Raw genomic sequence first — 9,114 nt, 5'->3', positions numbered from 1 at the left:
ATAAATATTTAGGCCTTTATTCCCTTTCTCTTCTGCAGTTTCAATGCTGATCTTGAATCTGAAAAGTGATTTATAGGTTGCTTCAGTGCATTTGCTCATAAAAAGACTGACATTTCAACTGCATTCTGAACACATTTCTGTTTAAAGCCATAGAAAATTTTTATTTTATCTTTGGAGGAACTCCATCTTGCTACATTGTATTATTTCAGTGGCAGACATTTCTAGCCAACCCAGTGAGTCATCACATGTTTTTTGTGTACTTGACTTTCACCACAATGTGCATATTCTCAAGTACTCCTTTATAATGCCAGCCTTGAGCCAGCACGCTTTTACTGGACTAAATGCCATTTGTAACCATGTGACCTCCAATTAAAAAGCCAACCAAAACACTAGGAAAAATGCTATCATTTTAAGTAGGTTTTCTGGGAAGGCAAGTCTTTTTTCCCCTGAATTTACTGGCATTTTTATACTATTATATCACATGGTGAAACAATGAGGCTGGTCAAATATGTCCACTTTTAGAGATGATTTCTTCTGTTTGTAACATTAGTCTGAGCTCCCCAGAGTGTTTAACAGGAACCAAATACCAGCTCAATTTCCTACATTTTTGGATGAGACTCCAATATGTAGAGTTCTTACATGAGAAGGTTTTTCCCCTTATAATTTTGTAATTAATATTCTTAAACACAACTTTCATCCATGCACAGTTCCTCGTCTTATTCCACTGCCTCTTCCTCAGATATACCTAATATCTTTAATTTTACACTTATCAGTTCTGCGCTTTGAAAAAAATAATTTTACCACATATATAATTATGTCTAACATTAGTTTTTCTTTTTTAGTGAGATTTATATGTAGTCTCCCAGGATTTGCATTTTTAGCTCAATATATTTCTAAAATTTATCTAGGTGAGACGCTTTCATTTTCACTGCTGTGTAATACTCTACGGTGATTATTAAAAAACCTGTTTATTTTTCCTGTGGATGAACTCCCACCATCCTAGGAATTTGGAACATTCTTGTACCTTTCTCATGGTGTATATATGTGGGTGTTTCTTTAGGAAAAGAATTCCCTGGACTGTGTATATGCATGCCCTTAAGTCTTCTACAAAACAGAAAATAGAAAACAAGTTTTTTTTTTTTTAAGGTGGTTGTACTAATTATAACTTTCCACAAGAATACATGTGTTCTCGTTGCTTCATACCCGTATCATCACTTGACGTTTGTCAGGTTTCTAAGTATTTGTCATTCTAATGAATATAAACCGGAATCTTATTGTAGCTTCAGCTTGGCTTTCTTAGATCACTAATGAGATTAAACATTTTTTTATATGTCAGCCATATATATGGACTTTTCTGGATAAAGCTTTTAAATATTTTATGTGCATTTTTCTTTAGTGCGACTTACTATGTAATTTTCATGTATCGAATTATTACCCCATTTCTTAGTGATCTGCAGTGCTCTGTATGTGATGCATTCTGTGTAATTGTTGATATATCTTCTTGTACTATATAATCTACTTCACTCATTCTTGTTTCTCAGCTCTATGTTTGATCTGTTTGTGAATCCCTGAACAAAAATTAACTATATTAATTATTATGACTTTGTAAGTTATGTCTGATAGAGAAAGCTTCATTTTATTCTTTTTCTTTTTAGGAACATTTTGAGGATATTTTTGCTTTTTGCTTTTCCAAATAAATTTTCAAATCATTTTGTCAAATTTCACATATTTTCTTTTGGTATTTTTATTGAAATTTTACTGGGTATTTAGATAAAATTAAGAAGTACTGAAAAATGAGTGTACCTATAATAAAATATCTATTTTTCAGTCTTTTATATATATTTAAATAAAATTATATGAGTTTCTTAATATTGATGATGCCTATCTTTATCAGATGAATTCTTTGATACATTTCAGTATTTATTTTTGTTATAAATAGCTTGTTTTGAGAAGATTTCTGTTCCTTGCAAATGATTTTTGTTTATTCACTCTCTTTAGCCACCTTTCTAAATTATCTTTATTATTTTAATAATTTGTAGATTTGGAGGGGTTATGTTAACAATTATGTTATCTGAAAATTAAGAGTTTAATTAGTTTCCAATTGTTCTTTTCCAGTGTTCATGCTTTTAGTTTGAATATTTAATTCATGTATGTACAGTATTTCTGTAAATACAGATTTGTTTTTCATCAGTTTAGGATATTTGAATTCTTTATCTTTTCAAATATTGCCTCTCTTCCTGCTCTTCTCTCTTTATGAACCCCGGTTAGATATATGTATTACATTCTCATTATATCTTTCATGTTTTTTAAGGACTTTTCACATTTGCCATTTTCCTGACTCTGTATGTGATGCATTCCGTGTAATTTCTGATATATCTTCTAGCTCTATATAATCTAGTTCACTAAACATTTCAACTATTTCTGAACTTCTATTTAGGCATAAATTTTTAATTCAAAATTATATTTTTTGTTTCATTAGATATTCTACTTTTAAATAACTTTTTCTACTGTTTCTTGATAATCTCTTATATGTTCATATTTGAATCCTTTATTGTTTAATACTTGAATATTTAGCTGTTTGATATTCTGGATTTGGTAATTTCAGTATCTGTGATCCTTGAAGTATTTAGAATATCATTTTATATTTTACCCGAAGTCTCATAGAAACATCTGAAGTTATTGATTTTGTCCTATATTTTGAAATATAGTGACGAAACTGTGAAATCAATTGGCTTTTTAACAGGTGCAAGTAATTAAAAATGGAGACTGATAAAAAAAAACTGCTCAATATAACAATTAGGCGGAAACATGTATTCGAAACAGAGCTATTCTTCTGAACTCTAGCTCTGATATGATGTGTATTTCAGAGTTTTTTTCCCTAGCGGCTTTTATTTAATATATTTTCCTATAATTTGCCCCTAAGATTTTACGACATATTAAAGACATTTATTATAAAATAAAAAACATTTTGCTCTTCTTAAGTATTACTATTGAAGTTTAAAGATAAAAATATTCATCCTATGAGAAAAGATTTAAAGCTAAATATAATCAATTCACTTTAATAGAGTGATTTAACCAACAATTATTTATATAGAAATATGTTCTGAAATAATTTTATTTCTATTAAGCATGTCATTTCAAGTGAAGCAATAATGAAATGTATAAAATAACTGTAAGCTTCAGCCTATTTCCCTTTTAATTGCTAATATAGTCATACTGCATTTTCTAAATCAAAGTGTTTATAAATGATGCTTACAGATTTGCTCTCAGCATAAATATTAGGGTCAACTGGTGCATCACTAGTATTATTATAACTTTGCTTTGTATAATTCAACTTGTTGTTTTCTACATAATTTAAGGACAAATGCATTAAAAATATCCTAAATTTTCAGTCTATAGATACACAAAGCATAAAGATAGAATTTTATGATGGCAGTAAGTAAAAGGAACTGGGGACAGCTGTATAAGAGCAGAGCTTTCATATGCGATTGAAATTAAGCTGGTATAAATTTAAATAAGAGTGTTAAAACTTCAAGGTGTTAAGTGTAACTTCCATGGTAACCACACACACACACAAAATAGCCTGAGAATATACACACACAAAAAAAATTGGAAAGGAATTTAAACATTTCATTATAAAACATCAAATAAATACAAAGAAGACAATAATGCAGGAAATGGGGGGTGTATAATGCATATGGAAAACAAATAGCAAAATGCCAGAAAGAATTATTTTCCAAAACAGTATTGAAAAAGGACAAAGTAGTGGGACTCAAACTTCTTGATTTCAAATTTTACTACAAAGCTACAGTACTTAAAACAATGTGGCAATATCATAACAGACAGACACATGGACGAAAGAAATAGAATAGAGAGTACAGAAAAAACCTTCACATACAGGGTCAAATGATTTTGACAAGTGTGTCAAGACCATTTGGTGGGGGAAAGTGCAATCTTTTCAATGAATAATATACTGAAAACTGGATATCCATGTAAAAAGAATGAAGACCAACAATATATATAATTAACAAATATGCAAAGATTTTGAGTAGACATTTCTTCAAATAAGACATACAAATGGTCAATAAGTACACCAAAAGATGTCCATCATCATTAATTGTAAGGAAAATGTAAACCAAAACCACAGTGAGATATCATTTCATACCCATTAGAATGGCTACTATTAAAAATAAACAGAAAAAAAAACAATGATGGTGAGGATGTAGAAAAATTGGAATATTTGGCACTGTTGGTGAAAATGTAAAATGATGCAGCTAACATAGAAAACAGCTGCATCATTTTACATTTTTCGAGCAACTCAAAAAAAAAAATTAAACATTGAATTACCATATGATCCAGAAATTCCGCTTCTGGATATAAATTTGAAAGAATCGAAGACAAGGACATAAACATGTTTATATACCCATGTTCATAACAGCATTTTTCATAATAGCCAAAAAAGTGGAAGCAACCCAAGTGTTCATTAGTGGATGAATGGATAAATAAAATGTAGTATAAGCACACAATGAAATAGTCAGCCTTAAAAAGAAATGAAATTCTAACTCAGGCTACAATGTAGCTGAATCTTAAAAATACTATGCTAAGTGAAATAAACCAGACACAAAAATGCAAACATTGTACAGTTCTACTTAGATGTGGTACCTAGAATGCTCAAATTCATAGAGACAGAAAGTAGAATAATGGCTTCTAGGTGCTGAGGGGTGAAGGATTAAAGAGTTATTGTTTAACAGGTACAGAGTTTCAGTTTGGGACAATGACAAAGTTCTGGAGATACACAGTAATAATAGTTGTAAAACCACATTTTTTAAAAATAGTAAATGCTTATTAAAATTTTCGAACAATAGAGAAGTGCACAAAATGAAAAGAGAAAGCCTTACTTCTCTCACTCTCACTTCTCCAAGGATTCTTTGTCTTTGAAGTAATAAGATTTAAACCAATTTTATGATATTAGCCTAGATTTCTTAAGCAAATAACACAGGCAATGTGTGGGAAGTGCTAATAAAAATTGACAAAAATATGGCACTTTTTTAAAGAGGAAGATAAAAGGATTCATGACAAAAGAGCAATTAGTTATACGGGGTTATATGTGTTTATCCAAATACGGGGCTCGGGCAGAGCCCAGGTTGTTTCTGGATGGTTAAATAACATCTGGAGCGCAGATGGGTCTGTTTGGCTCCTCACACATACGAAATGCAATGTGTTTAGAAGATAATCCCTTATGGCACAGCGAAACATTTCTTTATTTTATATAAAACTTGCTTATATACTCAGTAACTCCTTAACCTTGAAATGTTATCCTTAGAAACCCACTCAGAGAAAATGCCTCATTGACTAGGTTTTCACCACAAGCTTGTTTACTCACATTTGTAGTTCACCAGGATAAAGCAATGAGTTCAAAAGAAAGTGTGCTAGGACGTGGTTTCATAGTGTAGTGATTAGCACGTCTGCTTTACACACAGAACGTCCTGGGTTCACATCCTAGTGGAGCCATAGTCCATGGTCTGTGGCCACGCCACCCTGAACAAGCCTGATGTCTAATCTCATAAGCCAAGCAGGGTTGGGCCTGGTTAGTACTCGGATGGGAGACCACCTAGGAAGACCAGGTGCTATAGGCACTAAAAAAAAAAAAGAAAAGAAAAGAAAAGCAAGTGTGCTCTTAACTACTATTATTCTCACCCTAGAATCAGCCAGACTTTATGCTTATTATTCAGAGAGAATGGTTTCTTCGTTCTCACATTTTTTTTTTTTTTTTTGCCATATTCTTACCAATTTTTGTTAACCTGACTTGGAATTCCCTCTCTTTCTCTTAACTCTAAATAAACTGCTCTATCTGAGCTGAAGAGCTTTTCTATGCAGAGTCTTTCTCATCTACCCCAGGACGTGTGAATGCTCTTTATCTTAGTTCTTGAGCCAATGGCCCTTAAAATGTCTATTTTCTTGCGCCTTTGTTTGTTGCTTAGAGACTTCATGTGGATCAACCCTGTTGACTCTAAATATTGTCCACACACTTAACAGGATGTTATTGCCACACTAGATACATAATAGATGACCAATAGCGATGTAACAATGGCATATGCTACCAATAATAGACATTCTTTAATGATATGTTACCTGCTGCTTTCAAATCTGCCTCCTGAAATAAAAAATGTATTCCACATACTTTGTCCAAATCATTCTTCTTAAATATGTTTTGTAGTCTCTTAGATATGATTTCTCAATTTTCCTAAACCTCACCCTCTAAAACATATTTTCTTGACCAATTTTCTAGCCCTCTAATTGGTTTGAGATTAGCAATTCATGCCAGTTTCTCTTTTCCAGAATGTAATGTTTTTTGGAAGTGTTAATATTATTATTCTTCTAATTTTTACATATTCAAGAGTTTGGAGAAAAAGGCAACATTGTATTGCATTTAAAGTTTGTTTGTTTGTTTGTTTGTTTATTTATTTTTAAATTTTTAGGCAAGGCAACCCTTGGTTGACCTCACAGATTACAAGGAGCTTGTCAGCTTGCAATCGCTTATTTTTATTTTGTACTCCTACAGCACCTGGTCTTCCTAGATGATCTCCCATCCAAGTACTAACCAGGCCCAACTCTGCTTTTAGCTTCTGAGATCAGATGGGATTGGGCTTCTTCAGGGTGGCATGGCTATAGACTGCATTTAAATTTCTTAAATGAGTTCTTATCTTGAATGATTTGTACTGGCCAATAATTTGAATTAAAGAGTTGATTTGTTTTGTGCACATGAAGTGTTTATTATTTTACAATTTTTTTCTCATATATTTGACGTGCTGGAGCACACCACAGAATTGATTTTAAAAGTATCAGGGTTGACATTTATTCGAGGGATGTTCCCACTCCGAACAGGAGGTCTCCACTAACTCTTGCCTACAACTGTAGGTAAGGCCAGTGCTACACCTTGTCTGCAACTGTAAAGGAGATCAACGCTAATTCTTACCTATGCCTGAAATAAGTGAACAACAACCCTTGACTTCACGTGGAACCAATGGAGTCACATCACAGAGGGTGAGGTTTGCCTCCCTCGCTAGTTCTTGGCGCATCGGCATCAACATCATGTGGGCAATTGTTAGACATGCATGTTCTCAGGTTCCAAATGAGACCTATTGGTGCAGAAACTTAAAAGATTGGGCCCCACATCTGTGTTTTAATCAGTAGTCCAGATGATTCTGCTGCACTATTTTGTGTTTAGACCATTGGGCTACCCAGCAGTTACTGCCAACAGCCCCTAATTTGTTAGAAGCAACATGCTCAAGTCTTTCTTACAGTCACTGGTGACAAATCAGGACTGGGCTAAGCCAGTCTCGTGAATGCTATTTGTCAGCACTGGTACAGAAAGGGCCTGCTAACTACTTCTGGCCAGCATATTATTAGAGAAGTCAATTGTTCTCCTTGATAAAACATTCCCTGATAAAAGCGAGAGCCACGCCTGTGAAGGAGAAGGTATTTTACCACCAACATATCCCTTATCCTCTGCTTTCTGCATGAATATAGTTGTGTGACGTCTGGAATAGCAGCTGCCAAATTGCAGCTACAAAGGAAGGCTACGAGGAATGCAGAAACACCAGTTAAATGTTCTGACCCCAGAGAGCTTGTATGCAGCTTGGAACCACCTGTCCCAGAGTTCTTGGTGGGGATGTAATGATATTCTTATGGGTGAAGCCATGGCTAGTCAGGAGTTCCTTATTTTCAGTCAACACATCTCAACTGATGAAAACTGTGAGTGTAACATTTATACCAACTGTAGTAGTTTATAAAGGGATTGCCAGCTAAACTTGATTTTAGATATCCCAGGGCTGATAAATAATTATGTGGAAAGTGTTCAGATTTGGAGATTAATTTTAATATTCAATGCTCACATTTTCTAATGATGCTTCAGATTAAATAAATTTAAGGGGCCGTGGCAAAGCAAAAGGACAGTAGATTTGTGATGGCATTAGAAGACCAGAGGAGAGAAGCAGGCCCGTCTGGCAAGTGGGTATTAGGCAAGACTCTCTCTGGGGTGGAGAACGTGGCAAATTTCCACTGAGCAAGGGAATAAAGGGACTGAGATGAATTTGGGAGGAAACTGGGAGGTGTTCGTAAAGGATCAGGATTTTAAGTCAGCAGGTCATTCAGCAGGGAAGTTACATGTATTATGAGAGAAGATTAGAAAAGGTTATAGGTCCTGCCTTGAGGGATTGAAAAAGGCAAATTTTATATTGTTAAATTTTATACTAAGTAGCATTTTACTTGATTAAGCAACTCTTTGGGGGATCCTCAAGACCATCCATGTGTTCAGTGATTTGCTAGAAAAACTGGAGACTCAGCATAGAATCATATGCCTACTATTTATTACATCAATACAGCACACATCCCAGCTGGATCTGTAAGAGGAAAGAATGCAGGAGTCTGGATAAATACACATTCACCTTTCTATGCTCCGTCCTTCCTGTAAGTGCTCACGCAGAGCACATTCTCACTCCAGTAGCAAAAATGCATCAACTTGTGAGTGATGTTTCTGCCCAGGAAGCTCATTTGAAGTTGGCCACATAGGCATTCTCTGCCTAGCAACGAGCAAAATTCCAGACTAGGAGCAAATGTTAACCATAAATCACACTGTATGTACTGTCTGGGCACAATAAAACAAACCTATCAGTTAGGAAAAGTTTCAGAAGCCAAGCCAAGAGTGAGCCAAGAGCCAACCTTGAAAGTAGATCTAAAAATAGCAGCCCCAGGCTTGCTATGTTAACTGTTTTCTGCACAGTAGGGTCTCATTTAAATAATAAAATTAGCCATGGTTATACTTACACATTACATATTTAGTTGGCCAAAATATTTCAAGTTTACTCTGTAATGATTTCTGGTTTACACTGTATACGACTTGTATAGTAGCTAAAATGTGACACATAATAAATTTTAAAAATTCGCAAAACTTTAATATTTCTAGCAAACACTAGAAGAGCACTAAATACTAGAATAATATATTTAACTTTAGGGAGCGATACCCATTTTGCTTTTTTAAAGATTATTTTAGCCGGCATCAGTGTAAAGAGGAAAAGGTCATGGCATTTGGGTAGAGAATTGTGTTTAAGAAGA

General features: G+C 34.0%; 2 pseudogenes; one reads left to right on the top strand and one right to left on the bottom strand.

Moving 5' to 3' along the window:
- The first annotated feature begins 5,520 nt into the window (after positions 1-5,520).
- Positions 5,521-5,636, top strand: LOC118614087 (annotated as a pseudogene).
- Positions 5,637-6,553: 917 nt separating this feature from the next.
- LOC118614108 lies at positions 6,554-6,674 on the bottom strand (annotated as a pseudogene).
- Between the last annotated feature and the right edge of the window lie 2,440 nt (positions 6,675-9,114).

The sequence above is a fragment of the Rousettus aegyptiacus genome, unplaced genomic scaffold, assembly GCF_014176215.1.
Source record: "Rousettus aegyptiacus isolate mRouAeg1 unplaced genomic scaffold, mRouAeg1.p scaffold_m13_p_2, whole genome shotgun sequence".
Taxonomy (NCBI): Eukaryota; Metazoa; Chordata; class Mammalia; order Chiroptera; family Pteropodidae; genus Rousettus; species Rousettus aegyptiacus.
Note: the sequence above shows the minus strand (reverse complement) of the source record. Positions and strands in the feature narration are given on the sequence as shown.